This window comes from Bos indicus, chromosome 4 (genome assembly GCF_029378745.1).
Source record: "Bos indicus isolate NIAB-ARS_2022 breed Sahiwal x Tharparkar chromosome 4, NIAB-ARS_B.indTharparkar_mat_pri_1.0, whole genome shotgun sequence".
In the NCBI taxonomy this organism is placed as follows: Eukaryota; Metazoa; Chordata; class Mammalia; order Artiodactyla; family Bovidae; genus Bos; species Bos indicus.
Genome location: NC_091763.1, coordinates 48,430,293 through 48,446,177, shown reverse-complemented (window position 1 = coordinate 48,446,177; position 15,885 = coordinate 48,430,293). Strand labels below are relative to the sequence as shown.

The window sequence follows — 15,885 nt, the reverse complement described above, 5'->3', positions numbered from 1 at the left end:
TAAAAATACGGTGGTAATAACAGTATTTCAAAATGTTTTGAAATTATAAAATGAAAAATTCTGCAGTGACAGACAGAAACCTCGACCCACACATAAAACAGGAAATCATTTCCTATGGGGCATTTGGGAGACATGATGCTATTGAAACGAAGCAGAACCCTGCTGGCTCCTGGGCATGGAAGCCTTTACGTGTCTCCCGTTTTTGTTTGTAAGGAACAGACTCCAGCCTCCATGACCTTCCTTGAGTTCCACAGGGCAAATTCAAACAGTTGCTCATCAAGGGAAGGAGGAGATGCAGAGACAAGGGAGGAACAGCCAAAAAACAAGAGTGCAGCCTTGCGGTGGAGTTCTGATTCCACCTAAAGGGATACACATAATAATATCTTTGAGCTCTTTTTTCCAGTAGTTATGCATGGATGTTGAGAGTTGGATCATAAAGAAAGCTGAGTGCTAAAGAATTAATGCTTTGGGCACTTTGCTGTGGCACAGTGGATAAGAATCTGCCTCCCAACACAGGGAACATGGGTTTGATCCCTGGTCTGGGAAGATTCTGCATGCCATGGGACAACTACCCTCGTGCACCACAACTGCTGAGCCTGTGTGCTGCAACTAATGAAGCCCAAGTGCCTAGAGCCTGTGCTCTGCAGCAAGAGAAGCCACCACAGTTAGAAGCCCGAGCACAACAATGAACAGTAGCCCCTGATCACTGCAATTAGAGAAAGTCCAGGCAAAGCAACAAAGACTCAGCACAGCCAAATATAAAAAAGTAATAAATAAATTTTTTTAATTAATGCTTTTGAATTGTGGTCTTGGAGAAGACTCTTGAGAGTCCCTTGGCACAAGGAGATCAAACTAGTCAATCCTAAAGGAAATCAAACCTGAATATTCACTGGAAGGACTATTGCTAGCTGGGCTGCAATACTTTGGCTACCTATAAAGAGCTGATTCATTGAAAAAGACTCTGATGCTGGGAAAGATTGAAGGCAAAAGCAGAAGAGGGTGGCAGAGGATGAGATGGTTGTATAGCATCACTGACTCAATGGACATGAATTTGAGCAAATTCCGAGAGATATCGGGTCACAAAGAGTTGGACATGACTTAGTGACTGAACAACAACAGCAGCAACTGTAGAGCACAGAGAACGATATTCAATATCCTATGACAAACCATAATGGAAAAGAATATTAAAGAAATATTAAAGAAGATATATATTATCTATATATGCATAACTGAATCGCTTTGCTGTACAGCAGAAATTAACACAACATTGTAAATAGACTACACTTCAATTAAAAAAAAAAAGTAACTGAATATTGGAGCAAACTCCGGGAGATAGTGAAGGACAGGGAAACCTGGTATACTGCAGTCTGTGGGATCACAAACAGTCAGACACAACTTAGCAACTGAACAACAGAAATAAAATCCCCAACAAATGGAAGATGTCAGCATTCTTCATTCCAGAGAAGACCACCTGAGTTCAGATTAAAGGAACCAGAGAAGCATCAAGAGATTACCTGAGACCAAATTAAAGGAGTGCAGGCCCTGCACACACCCTAATCTTGTCAGTAACTCCACCCTTGAACTATTGCTATAAAGCTCCTCACCAAATTTCCTGAGTTGGGACACAAGAGTTTTGAGGGCAAGAGCCTGCTGTATCTCCCTTTGCCTGGCAAAGCAATAAAGCTATTCTACTTCCCCCAGAACTTGGTCTCTGAGATTCGATTTGGCACTGGTGTGCAGAGGCCAAGTTTTTGGCATCACAAAGTAATACGGGAGCCAAAGCAAGCTGGTCATTCCAATAGTCATCACCCTTTACTACTGTAACCAGAACTAGGAATTTTCTAAAGAAAATTTTAAAGTTTCTTATAAAGCTTTGGTTAAAACAGCCAATCTCTTTTTCAGGAGGGTAAGATGTGAATTTTGATTCAATTTCAAAATGAAGTATATCTCTCTGAAACCCACTGCCAGTTACCTTGGTATTCTTTGATCTATAAAATGCACTTATGCTTTATTTTTTGGAAAATGTTGAATGTGTTTTGTTTTAACTTAATTTAGGACAGGGGTGAAACTAACCTCTATGGACATTTTGGAGTAAGAATGTCCAGTTTTTCATGGTGGATCTTATAATGGGTTCTGTGTGCTATAACAGATCCAATCTGAGCTACACTGACTGTTGTTGTTATTTAGTCACTAAGTCATGTCTGACTCTTTTGTGTGACCCAATGGACTGTAGCCTGCTAGGCTCCTCTGTTCAATTCTCTAGACATACTCTGCCATGGGCTTGACTGTACCCATTCTGTGAAGCTGGAATGTTGGGACACCTCATACAGCCTATTTCACAACAGTATGCTGCTGCTGCTGCTAAGTCGCTTCAGTCGTGTCTGACTCTGTGCAACCCCAGAGACGGCAGCCCACCAGGCTCCCCTGTCCCTGGGGTTCTCCAGGCAAGAACACTGGAGTGGGTTGCCATTTCCTTCTCCAATGCATGAAAGTGAAAAGTGAACGTGAAGTCGCTCAGTCGTGTCTGACCCTCAGCGACCCCATGGACTGCAGCCTACCAGGCTCCTCCATCTATGAGATTTTCCAGGCAAGAGTACTGGAGTGGGGTGCCATTGCCTTCTCCGTCACAACAGTATACATTCCACATAATCTGACACAGTGTCTCAGCCTACAAAGTTGGGATGGAGGGGGCAGGAGAGCATAGAAACTTCTGTCCTTAATCTCCACCCAGAGGTCCAGTAGATTGTCCACCCTTGTAAGAACCTCACATTGATGATCCAAAGGTTGTAGCTCTGCTCTCTGCCTTTTAGGGGCCAGTGGTGAGGGGTGGGCACAGATGTTTTTCTCCTATCTGCCCACAGTTCTGGGTTGTATCTCAACATGGTGCTAAAGTAGAGTTGCAGCCTGGATTTCAGAGAGACTGCATTTGGTAAAAGGAGATAATGGGCTGGGTGAGGACAAAAGAAGAGACGGTATGATAGTGTTTTGAAAACACTTTAAGTCCCATCCAAGCGTAAGAACTGTTGTTTCTAAGTACCTAGGACACGACTGAGCGACTTCACTTTCACTTTTCACTTTCATGCGTTGAAGAGGGAAATGGTAACCCACTCCAGTGTTCTTGCCTGGAGAATCCCAGGGACAGGGGAGCCTGGTGGGCTGCCATCTATGGGGTCGCACAGAGTGGGACACGACTGAAGCGACAGCAGCAGCAGCAGCAGTAGCAACCCATCCTTAGTGTGAGGAATAGTAGTGAATAGAGACACACAAGGCCTGAGGAAACTTTCACTCGCTTCTATCAGGTCAGAGGAAAGAACATGCTGGATCCTTCAGTTCTTCTCGTTATGCTAATTCTCTTTGTGGAATTCCTGAAGGTAAGTGGATCTTAGCTAAAAAGCCTGTGGTTGATCCCCCACCCCTTCCCTCTGTCACAAATGAAAGGTACAGTCTAGTAATGAACATTTTTATTTCCCTATCTAACCGGGTAACTCCTGCCACACAACATTGATTGCAGCATTCTTTACCAATGACTTCATTCTTCAAGTCTTTTATACTTCTCTGACATCTAAAAGTGGCTAATAAAATCCCTGCATATATTTTTTATGAGAATATATCAAATACTTCCATGTGCATGTTCAACATTTTAAAAAAATTCTCTATTAAGTATTTTTCAATTAAATGTAAACAGAGCTTTGGTGCTGAAATAATTTTAATTTAGAAATTGATTCTTAAGTGAAACTGTAGCTTCCTTGTGTTTAATTAGACTTCAATTACTCCACTTAAAAAAGGTCACCTAAATTTGGAAAAGATAACTGATTCTAATTGTGACAACCTCATGCTTGTTGAATTCTATCAGAAAGGAAGCTATTTCCATTTACTAAGGAGCATTTATCCTCACTTTTGATAAGCTTATTTTGTTGAGCATTGCCTCATTTATACTTTCACAGCGAAGGCCCATCCACAAAATCTTGGGTTCTAAGGAAACAAAGCAATCACATTTTAGTGCATTATTAGGCTCTGATTCCTTGTCTTAGAAGCTTCAACAGTTTGGTATGTGCAAATACTTTTGCTGTGTGTACTTAATTTTCCCTGTTGCAATAAAGGAACTGTGTTTCCCCAGGGTCTGTTAGAGGTGTTGCCTGTTCAATGAGAAAATGTCTCTAAAGCACTTGGAATTTCTAGCAATAGCTGGGTCATAAATTAAAGTAACCTATTTTCTAGAGAGTCAAGGTAGAATGAACTGGTGGCTTAGGGAGTAGGCTCAATAGGAGTCAAGGCAGAAGAACTTGAAAGGAACTCTGAGCAAGCTACGCAAGAGTAGCATGGGCTTCTTTGGTTTCCATGTTTCCTGTGGCAACATGAAGCTCTTAGGCTACATGGTATTCATATTGCTCTTTGGTTCTATGGACAATGGAGATGGAGGAAGTTCACAGTCATGGTTGAGCAATGGACAAAAGGTGCCAGCTATCCTGAGAACCATGTCAACTTAGTTTATATCCAAGTATTGGACAAAATGAGAAAAATAATTTGGTCAAAAACTATATTCCAAAACATCTCACATAGACCACTATTTAGGCATCAGCTGAATTATTAGTACTATTTTTGACTCCTTACAATAAATAGAGATTTTTCCAGATTTATTAAAGTATAATTTGTATATAACATTACATAAGTTTAAAGTTACAGCATGATGACTTGACATACATGTATTGTGAAGTGGTTACTATAACAAATTTAGTTAATATCTTCTCATATAGTTATCCAAAAAAAAAAAGATTTTTCCTCGTGTTCAGAAGCTTGAGGATCAGTTTTTAAAGAGTAACTTTCCTATAAACCATATAACAGTCTTAACTTTAGTCATCTTGCTGTATATCACATCCCCAGGACTCATTTATCTTATAACTGGAAGTTTGTACCTTATGGCTACCTCCATCCAATTACCCGCCTCCCCCTACTCCCTGACTTCTTTTTTCTCTTTGTGATGAGACCATTTAAGATCTACTCTTCAGGAACTTTCCAGTATATAATACAGTATTGTTAACTATAGTCGCCATCAGGGACTTTTTAAAACAGGTATCACCTTCATTTAGGTGACCTTTCTCACAATCCACAATATGTGAGATATAAACACAGTAATTTCAAATACCATGGAATTTATTACAATGCTTAAAATGTAGTTTTACATTACAGCAAAATAGCAGCCTGAGCTGTCATGTTCCTATAGGTGTGTCTGAGAGGAAAAGGGTGACCACATCCAAGTTTGGAATTAGGAAAAGAGGGACAGAGATAGGGAGGGCTATCAAAGCTGCCGCCACTGTAGCTCCTGCTGCAGTCACACTGATAAAGACAGGAGGAAGTAAGCAGCCTGAGTCCTGGTTCTTGAAGAACTTGATCTACCAGTAGGAGAGGAAAATAGAAGCACTAAAGAAGTTATCAGCAGTTTCTCCAGAGCAGTTGAACTGTGTTGAACTGCTTTCTGTTCTCCAGTGTTTCCAGCAAAAAAAAAAAAAAAAAAAACAACTTGAGCTTCTGGTTAAGACGTAATGACCACACTAAGAATGTAGACTATCTCATAGGGATATCCTTCCAAAGCCTCTAGGATGTGAGTCATTATATCAGCATCTTGAGCAAAAGACAACTTAGTTATGGAGGACTTGCAGAAAATGACATTTCATCTCCAAGTCTAGCTAACACAACAATTCCTTTAAAGGACTAGTTCTAGGATTCTTTGCTAGTTAATAGTGAGAACATTCCCAGGACAGAGGGAACTATTTCACATGACCTAAGAGAAGTTGACAAGTCATTTTTCCCTGTTTTCTGCTTACCTGATGGTCCTTACTCTTTATTTCACTGCTCTCAAGAAAGGATTTTATCAAGTCCTTTCTCTTAAATAAACACTTGATGTGTTTTCTTTCTCAGGGGTTTTCTAACTAAGGGATAAAACTCTACTTGGTCAATTTCAAGCATTTGCTAGCCCAGTGTCAGGAGTTCAGGGTGGAAAAGAGAATGCTGTCTATTCTAACTACTTTTCTTTCTGCCATTAGCAAGGCAAACCCCAGCGGGTTCCCTGTAAGCATGATGGACATCTCTCTTACAGCCTCTCAGAAATCACACTTGTCTATGTGATTGATGATATGATGATTGACACAATCATACTTGTGTATCAGGAAGGAGGCATTTCCTCATGTCTTGTCTGGCCACTGCTTCAAGGACTGTGTCTAAAGTGACTCTACAGCAGATATGCTTTTATATTTTTATGTGTAAGGCACACTAAAAATGTAATTGCATTTACTTCTCTCCAAAAATCTATGAAATAATTATTATCCCTGCTTTATAGATACAGAAACTGAGGCTTTGATAAATGAGTTGTACAAGATGACACAGGTGGAAAAGGTAGACAAAGATGTTGAGTTTAGCTCTAACGTAAAAATCCATATTCTTTCTGCTCTGTCACCATACATCTCAGTAACAATGTTACACATATTGTAGAGATGTCCACTTTTGAGAGACATTTTCCCTGATACTAGCTGTGACTCTGTGGTACCTCCATTGCCACTCAAAGACCATTGAGATGGGGAGATAGGAGCCCAGTGCACCAGTAAGAGTGAGGTCTTGTGGAGAACTCCTCTCTAGTCTGCTGGGCCCCAGATGGACCTGGTCACCTGTCCTACCAATAGCAGCAAGCAGAATTTTTTTTCTTCTCTTTAGAAAGGATTAGAGAGTGGGGAATAACTCCATCCAAATATTTCCAAGGGCAAACCAGCTACACATACACAGATTGTTTGCATTTTATGTTTTCCTTACTGGAGCCTTTTCCTTCTAATATGTCTTAGGAGATTCTTCCCAGAGAACAAAGTAAGCACATTGGAATCATTCATATATTTAAAATGACTATTATTTTCTAAGACACATATTCAGGATAGAGGATTTTTCCTGATTACTGAGCTTAATATATGAAAATTCTTGTAAATAAATAAAAACTACATAGCCATTTAGCTATGGTTATAAGTCAATTGCTAATACAGTAAAAATTACACGACAGTGGAAGGGGTGTATTTACAATAAACAAAGTGAACTTAAAATCTAATGGGATATTATCATCCTAATGTAAAAAAAACATAATGAACAATATACTCTGATCACATTATTCTTATTTTAAAATCTGATTGTGTAACATGGTGTGGCCAACCGCAGCCCTTACCGCAATACAGGGACTATGCCTCCATTACTCCCCACCCTGTTACCAGGCAACAGGTCCCGCTCAACCATTGGTCAGTGCTGCAGTGGGCCCCTCCCCAAAGCCACCAACTTGTCAAGGAGCAACCGTTACTGAGAGAATTCAACCAACTGTTGGAGGAATGGTGGTCATTAGGTGGAGAGTGAGGTAAGAGGCAGATACTGGCATTCTTCCTAGGGCCCTCCAGCTCACCCAGCCTCAAGCTTGCAGCCTGGTGGGTGGGGAGGAGGTTGCCCAGAGACAGGCTGGGGCTGTGTCCTAAGGGTTCCAGCCCTGGCCAAGGTTGCCTACTGGACTGGCCCAGTCCTTGAGGTGGTGGTGAACCTCCACGCCATCTCTGCCTCTGTGACCTAATGGCAGCAGCAGTCTGCAAAGGATGTGGTTGACGGTATCTGGCCCCCAGCTTCTGGGCGGCATGAGGAGCCTGAGGGGCAGCTGGGTTCTGGGTGTCTGACTCCCTCAGCAATGACAGCCAGGAAGCCTCCAGCTGAGATCTGCTTCCTCTTAGCCAGGACTGGACCTCAGAGGGTGAAAGCTATGCCTGGGGGTCTGACTCTTTCTTGTCGTAACAGAGAATAACATTCGTTTGGTGGAGATTTACAGGAATATCGTTACCTGGCCATGACCTGACCTCATAAATAAAGGCTCTGACACCAAGAAATTTTCAACAACTAACCACACCCCACCATCACCTTTCCTAGAAAAGAACTTTGCTGAAAGCTTTTAGGGAGTTTGGGGTTTTTAACGTATGAACCACCCATCTCCTTGCATGGCCCTTTGTAAACCTCTCCTTGTTCCAAACTCTGATGTTTTGGTATTGTTTGGCCTCCCTGTGTGTGGGGCACTCGAATTTACCTTTCAGTAACAACAGAAAGAAAAACCTTTGATCCATGGTATAAGATTTTAGAAACTATAGCACACAAACAAATTGTAATTAGGGAATGATTCTTTTGTAATCAGCACAAAACCTAAGTCTGTGGCATCTGTATGGTCCACTGTTAGTTTATTAGAAACTGAGGACACTGAGAAACTTTTCTTTTTCCAGTGTGGTCAGTAGCCTGAGTTCTCTGAAGCTCTGGTCACCAGGATAGTTCTGAGATGACTGCCACAGCTACAAAAAATAATAGATGATTCTAGTGTTACCATTTTTTAAAGTTTTATGTTAGCCCTTGTCATGGAATTCAAATTGTGCCAGCCATCTTTTATTAGTCAATCCCATGGGATTTTTATTGTTATTTTGAACAAGATCTATTTTTGTTTAATTCTATGGGAACCACACATAGTTTGCACATTTGCCAGAAATTTATTTTCCAATGACTATTACTCAACTCTTAAATAAGTACATTCTGCATTTTTATGCTGGGACAAAGTAGGATGAGTTCTATTAGGAACACCATTTAAAATTACACAAAGTAGCTTGGGCTTTTTTGTTACTCTAATATTCTGGTAAATAGAAGTGAGTTTGAGTTTTGTTTACTGTCTTTCAAAGTGACCCATTTTAAACAAAATCGTCTTCTTTTTAAAAGTTAAGAACTGATCTGATGGTAACTTACTTACTAATAACAGTAAGGCTTATTTGTTGATTTACATAACAGCATTGATTTGCATAGCTGCTCGCTGTGTTTACTCATGCCTGGAGACAAACATTATGCTAACTATAATAAGCAGATAATCAATATCATATGTCCAGTTCACAACAGTAAAAAAGGAAACATTTTCTTATGTGACTTTTGATGGGTGGTATATATGGAAATACTGAGCTTCTTTCCTAGAGGTAGGAAGGCCTTATGTTCTGCTGCACTGAATGTTAGAATACGGATATTAAGACTGTCTTTTTAACCCAAGAAAAGGAGAATATTTTCACTTGTGACAAAGTTTAACTCCCAGGACTAGGAGAAGAAAAAGTGGCAATCTTATTACAAGACAATCTTATTGCAAGGGCAGTCTTCAAGTGTCTCAAATCCTGAGGGATCCTTTGATATTATATTCTATTCAAGGGAACAATAGAATCTTTGAGTAAAACTGTCTAAGCAAAATCTATAGAAAATGATGAATCTTATACTAAAGCTTAAAAAAGTAATAAAATTACAAAGTTTCTACAGAGACAGTTTGCAGAACATTAAGAAGGAAATGGGATTTTTAGTAAATGTCATTTATTGTCTTTTCAAAAAAGAAAATACAGTTTTCTTGGTTGATTTAGTTTGCTTTGGTTTTTTTTATTGTAGAGACATAAAAGATGGAAGACTACATGGCTTAAACTGGTTATGAAAATAATTATTTGCCCAAATATCTAAGTTATGAAATAAAATTTCATGTTTTGTTATATTTTGATTGTCATATGAGCAGAGTTTTAAAAAATATACTTCTTTATATAAAGAAAATGATAAACAGTAAAGTTTAAATGTTCCATATGAGAAATGTTCCATAATCTCATATCTCATTGACTAGATAACTATGTTGATATTTAAAATACTTTTAAAGTAATACAAGCCTATGTTTTAAAAAATTCAAGTTGTACTGAGAGGTATAAATGAAAAACAGGTGTGTTCCTTCCCTCTGACACCCCTCCCAAATCACCAGCCTATTTTCCCAAAGGGGCAGTTGTTAACAAAAGCATGTTTATCCTTCCAGAAAAGAGAATATATTCTCAGACACCTATGTATATATATGTGTGTGTGTGTGTGTGTGTGTATGTAATTACATTTTTTCACATTCATTTCATTATATATATTTAAAATAATATACTTGCAGGTCTTCTCATATCAGCACACACAGAGCTATCACCTTGTTTTTAACAGTTGTATACTAGTTCACTGGGCCTCACTGGTGGCTCAGTGGTAGAGAATCTGCCTGCCAATGCAGGATACCTGGGTTAGATCCCTGGGTCAGGAAGATGCCTTAGAGAAGGAAATGGAAACCCACTCCTGTATTCTTGCCTGGGAGGTTCCATGTATGGAGGAGCCTGGCAGGCTACAGTCCATAGGGTCGCAAAAGAGTCAGACACGATTTAGCAACCATACGGCAACAGCAATAATAGTTCATTATATAATATACTGTAAGTATTTAACCAGTCCCCAACTGATGAAAGATTAAGTTGTTTTTATTTTTTATGAATATATCTGTAAAGACTTGGCAGTTGATAGAGATTGTTTAATCTGTTGAACTGATTTTCTCTCACACTGATATTTGACAGGTACTATTTCATTAGCATGGGTATTACCAAACTTTTAGCTTTTCTCTCAAGAGAAATTCGATTTATAGTATTTCATTTTCATTCTTTTTTAAATGGACATTTTACTTAAAGAAAAATCAGAATGTACTTGCTTTTGGAGTAAGTGATGTCTTAGCTCAGTGATACGTGGACCAATTCAATGACGTAGAAACTGTTTTAATTTTGTAAGACTGGACTGGCAGATGTGGCTAAAACCAAGTAGATCAATGAATTTTAGGAAACTTTTTAAAGAGAAGATTAAACTGACAACTCATCTGTTTAAAAGATAATGTGTAGCTGTGGGGAGGGGAGAATGGGAATTTGTTGTTTAATGAATAAGAATTTTAGTTTTGCAAGATACAAAGAATTCTTGAGGTTTGTTGTTCAATGTGAATGTACTTAACACTATTGATCTGTACACATAAAAGTGACTTAGATAGAGCATTTTACGTTATGTGTATTTTACCACCATTTGAAAAAAGATAATGTGCAAAATTTCACATTTATACAGAAAGATGGTTATCTAAAGCCTAATTTCAAAAGTATAAGTGAAGAAACTTTACCAGAAATGCAGTCTAGTACCTTCAGGGGCCAATTAATATCATCATATAATCAGATAAGGTCCAGAATGCAAAAGTCCCTGGTAATGGACTTCAATTTAATCTAAGGCACAAATGGCTAATATCAGCAGAGTAATCGTCCTTCTTATATGCAGGAATTGTCTGCTGTACTTGATAACCACCAGGACATCTCCCCAACTGGGAAGCACTTGTTTTCTGGGTTCTGAGAAAATATGTCTTCAAATAAACTTGTACTCATAATCTTTAACTCTAGTGACCAGATTTGGTACCTGGAGTTGAAGGCAATGTCAGACCACTGAGAATAGAAGACCACAGTAAGAACCAAGGGGCTCTGACATACACATCATTAAAAAGCATTGTATCATCTTTTTATTTATCATACCTCCCAGTCACTGTGTGAGGAAAACCAGAATGAAAGGGAGAGTAAGGTCTCCAGAACTGAGAAAATAATAACTTTGTTCACAATGACTGTGAGTCTCAGATCCTGTTTAAGAGAACAGACAAATCACTTATGAAAATAAAAATGCATTTATTTTGGAAAGATGATACAATGCATGTTAAGGAATTATTTAGTTAAAGTGTTTACAAACTTAATAAACATATTTCTCAACTATTCAGTGGAAGTTGGACAGTTGCTTGCTGGCATTTGTACATTATATTTTAGCACAAAGCGGAGGTTGTCAAACTTGGGTGTACATTACAATCATCTGAGGAACTTTTAATTTGGGTGTCTTGGAGTTAGCCCAGACCAGTTAATCAGAATCTCTGAGAAATGTCTCCAGGTAATTCCAATGTGCAACCAAGGCTGAGAACCACTGACAGAAATATTCTCCACTTCAGTGCATATAATCCTTGTGGGGCTTTCCCCTTCCTCAGCAGAAACTTGGTTTTGTAGGTTTGGGCTTTTCCCAAGATTTGTATTTCTTAGATGCATCTGCTGATGCCTATGGCTCTGGTGCACACTTAGAGAAATACTACTATAGTGGCTGATATTCCTGATTTTTTCATCCTAATCACAGATCTCTTCTGCTTCCCAATAAACCCTATCCCCCTGCGCTTTGCTAATAGGGCTCTTTAACCTAGCTAATAATTTTTAGTGCTTGGCCTCCGGGACTTGCTCAAGATCTTCACATATGAGTTGCATGACTCTAAAATGGCCACATAATTCAATGAAGTTCTGACCAAAGTTAAACAGAGTGGGAAAATTACATCATGGTCTCTCCATGTTATGATTTTGTTAATAACTCCTTGAGTCATACTTTAGAAAATGATAACACAATATTCAACACTATTACCAACATCAAAATGTATCATTAGTGTTGTTCTACTCAGTCATTATGAAACTGAGAATATTTTAAAGTAAACTTTTGCATAAATAACCCTCTGAAGCATCTGTATTTTTTCTTCTGAAGTTTCATGTTTATTAAAATTTACCATGATTATATTTTACTGCTGCTCAATGAATCACCTTAATGTCACTGGCAAATGATGGACATATGTCTGTTTCATGACTCAAGTTGCAAGAGAAATATGAAATATTCTGATGCTCAGGGCAGGTCCTGTACGTTCACACTTCAAGATGGTGGAGTAGAAGGACTTGCTCTCATCTCCTCCTGCGAGAACACCAAAGTCTCAATTGACTGTTGAATAGCCATTGACAGGGGGCTGTTGAAACCCACTGAGAAAAGATAAACCACATCCAAGGACAAAGGAGAAGCTGCAAAGATGGTAGGGGCAAAATCACGATAAAATCAAACCCTATATCCACCAGGTGGGTGACCCAGAAACTGGATAACAATAATACCAAAGAAGTTCTTGCACTTTTATGAAGGTTCTATGCCCCACATCAGTCTTCCCAACCTGTGGGATCCAGCAAAAAGACTGGGAATCTGACTTGAAGGACAGTGGGATTTGATTACAGAACTTCCACAGAACTGGAGGAAACAGAGGGCACAAACAAAATCTTGTGCACATCAAGATCCAATGAAGAGAGTAGTGACCCCACAAGAGACTGAGATAGACTTGACTGTGAGTGTTTGAGGGTCTTTTGTGGAAGCGTGGGTCAGAAGTGGCCTGCTGCAGGAGAAGGGGCACTGGCAGCAGCAGTCCTGGGAGGCACATATTGGCATAAGTCCTTTTTGGAGGTCACCAATAGCCCTACCATAGAGCCTGTAGACTCCAGGACTGAGTTTACAAATAGCAAACAACAAACAGGTTTGGAGCATAGCCCCACACATCAGCAGATAATTAGATTAAAGATTTACTGAGCATGGCCCTGCCCAACAAAGCAAGACTCAGTTCTTCCCACAGTCAGTCCCTCATCAGAAATCTTGCCCAAGCCTCTTATCCTCATCCAGCAGAGTGTAGACAGAAGAAGCAAGAACTGTAACCCTACAGCCTACAGAACAAAAATCTCAATTGCAGAGATATAACCAAAATGACTACATGGATCACAGCATTGTGTAACTCAGTGAAGCTATAAGCCATGCTTTCCAGGGCCACCCAAGCCACGTGGGTCATAGTGGAGAGTTATGACAAAATGTGGTCCATTAGAAAAGGAAATGACAAACCACTTCAATATTCTTGCCTCAAGAACCCCATGAACATTATGAAAAGGCAAAAAGATATGATACTGGGCTATGAGCCCCCCAGGTTGGTAGGTGTCCAATATGCTACTGGGGAAGAGTGGAGAAACAGCTCCAGAAAGAATGAAGAGGCTGGGCCAAACCAGAAATGATGTTCAGTTGTGTCTGGCAGTAAAAGTAAAGTCTGATCTGATGCTGTAAAAAACAATATTGCATAGGAACTTGGAATGTTAGGCCCATGAATCAAGGTACGTTGGATGTGGTCAAGCAGAAGATGGTAAGAGTGAACATCAGCATCAGTGAACTAAAATGGACCGGAATGGGCAAATTTAATTCAGATGACCATTTTATCTACTACTGTGGGCAAGAATCCCTTAGGAGAAATGGAGTAGCCCTCAGTCAACGAAAGAGTCCAAAATGCAGTACAGGTGCAGTCTCAAAAATGACAGAATGATCTCAGTTCATTTCCAAGGTAAACGATTCAACATCAGAGTAATCCAAGTCTATGCCCCAACCACTAATCCAAAGAAGCTACAGTCCAGTGGTTCTATGAAGACCTATAAGACCTTCTAGAACTAATACTGAGAAAAGATGTACTTCTCATCACAAGAGATTAGAATGCAAAAGTAGGAAGTCAAGAGATACCTGGAGTAACAGGCAGGTTTGGCCTTGGAGTAAAAAATGAAGCAGGGCAAAGGCTAACATTGTTTTGCCAAGAGAATGCACTGGTCATAGCAAACACCCCCTTTCAACGACACAAGAGAAGACTTTACACATGGACATCACCAGATGGTCAATGGCAAAATCAGATTGATTATATTCTTTCCAATCAAAGATGGACAGGCTCTATACAGTTAGCAAAAACAAGATGTGGAGCTGACTGTGGCTCAGACCATGAACTCCATATTGCAAAACTCAGGCTTAAATTGAAGAAAGCAGGGAAAACCATTAGACCATTCAGGCATGGCCTAAATCAAACCCCTTATAATTATACAGTGGAGGTGATAAATTGATCCAAGGGATTAGATCTGGTAGACAGAATGCCTGAAGAACTTTAAACAGAGGTTCATGACCTTGTATAGGAGGTGGTGACCCAAACCATCCTTAAGAAAAAAGAAATGCAAAAAGGCAAAGTGGTTGTCTGAGGAGGCTTACAAATGGCTGAGAAAAGAGAAATGAAAGGCAAAGGAGAAAAGGAAAGATATACCCAACTAAATGAGGAGTTTGAAAGAATAGCAAGGAGAGATAAGAAAGTCTGCTTAAGTGAGCAATGCAAAGAAATAGAGGAAAACAATAGAATGGGAAAGACTAGAGATATCTTCAGGAAAATTTCATGGGAATATTTCATGCAAAGATGGGCAGAATACAGGACAGAAAAACAGAAAGGACTTAACAGAAGCAGAGGAGATTAAGAAGAGGTGGCAAGAAGACACAGACGAACTGTATGAAAAAGGTCTTAATGACCTGGTTAACCACATGGTGTGATCACTTACCAAGAGCCAGACATCCTGCAGTGTGAAGTCAGGTGGGCCTTAGGAAGCATTACTATGAACAAGTTATCGAATTCCAGCTGAGCTATTTAAAATCCTAAAAGGTGATGCTATTAAAGTGCCACATTCAATATGCCAGCAAATTTGTAAAACTCAGCAGTGGCCATAAGACTGTAAAGGTCAGTTTTTATTCCAATCCCAAAGAAAGGCAATGCCAAAAAAATGTTCAAACTACCATACAATTGTGCTCATTTCACATGCTAGCAAAGTAACGCTCACAACCCTTCAAGCTAGGCTTCAGCAGTATGTGAACTGAGAACTTACAGATATACAAGCTGGATTTTAAAAAGGCAGAGGAACCAGATCAAATTGCCAACATCCAGTGTGTCACAGAAGAAGCAAGAGAATTCCAAAACTAAAAATATATTCTGCTTCATTGACTATGCAAAAGCCTTTGACTGTGTGGATCACAACAAACTGTTGAAAACTCTTAAAGAGATGGGAATACCAGACCTCTCTAATGAGAAACCTGTATGCAGGACAAGAAGCAACAGCCAGAACTGGTCATGGAACAATGGACTGGTTCAAATTGGGAAAGGAAGTACATCAAGGCTGTATATTGTCACCCTGCTTATTTAACTTCTTTTCAGAGTACACTATTTGAAATGCCAGGCTGGATGAATCACAAACTGGAATCAAGATTGCTGCCAGGAGGAATATCAACAACCTCAGATATGCAGATGATTCCACTCTAACGGCAGAAAGCAAAGAGGAACTGAAGAGC

At 39.5% G+C, this 15,885-nt stretch overlaps 1 long non-coding RNA gene and 1 pseudogene across 4 annotated transcripts in view; both read left to right on the top strand.

Annotated features, from left to right (window-relative positions):
- The first annotated feature begins 3,098 nt into the window (after positions 1-3,098).
- The window catches only part of LOC139182701 (uncharacterized), a 697,507-nt gene continuing 684,720 nt past the window's right edge, over positions 3,099-15,885 (top strand). For 3 of the 4 annotated variants that reach the window (XR_011566223.1, XR_011566224.1, XR_011566222.1), the window contains exon 1: positions 3,099-7,381. This is a non-coding gene — a long non-coding RNA (uncharacterized lncRNA). The remainder of the gene's footprint in view (positions 7,382-15,885) is intronic. The other variant, XR_011566225.1, reaches the window with a different exon arrangement.
- Positions 7,376-15,885, top strand: part of LOC139182700 (large ribosomal subunit protein uL22m pseudogene) — a 30,248-nt pseudogene continuing 21,738 nt past the window's right edge.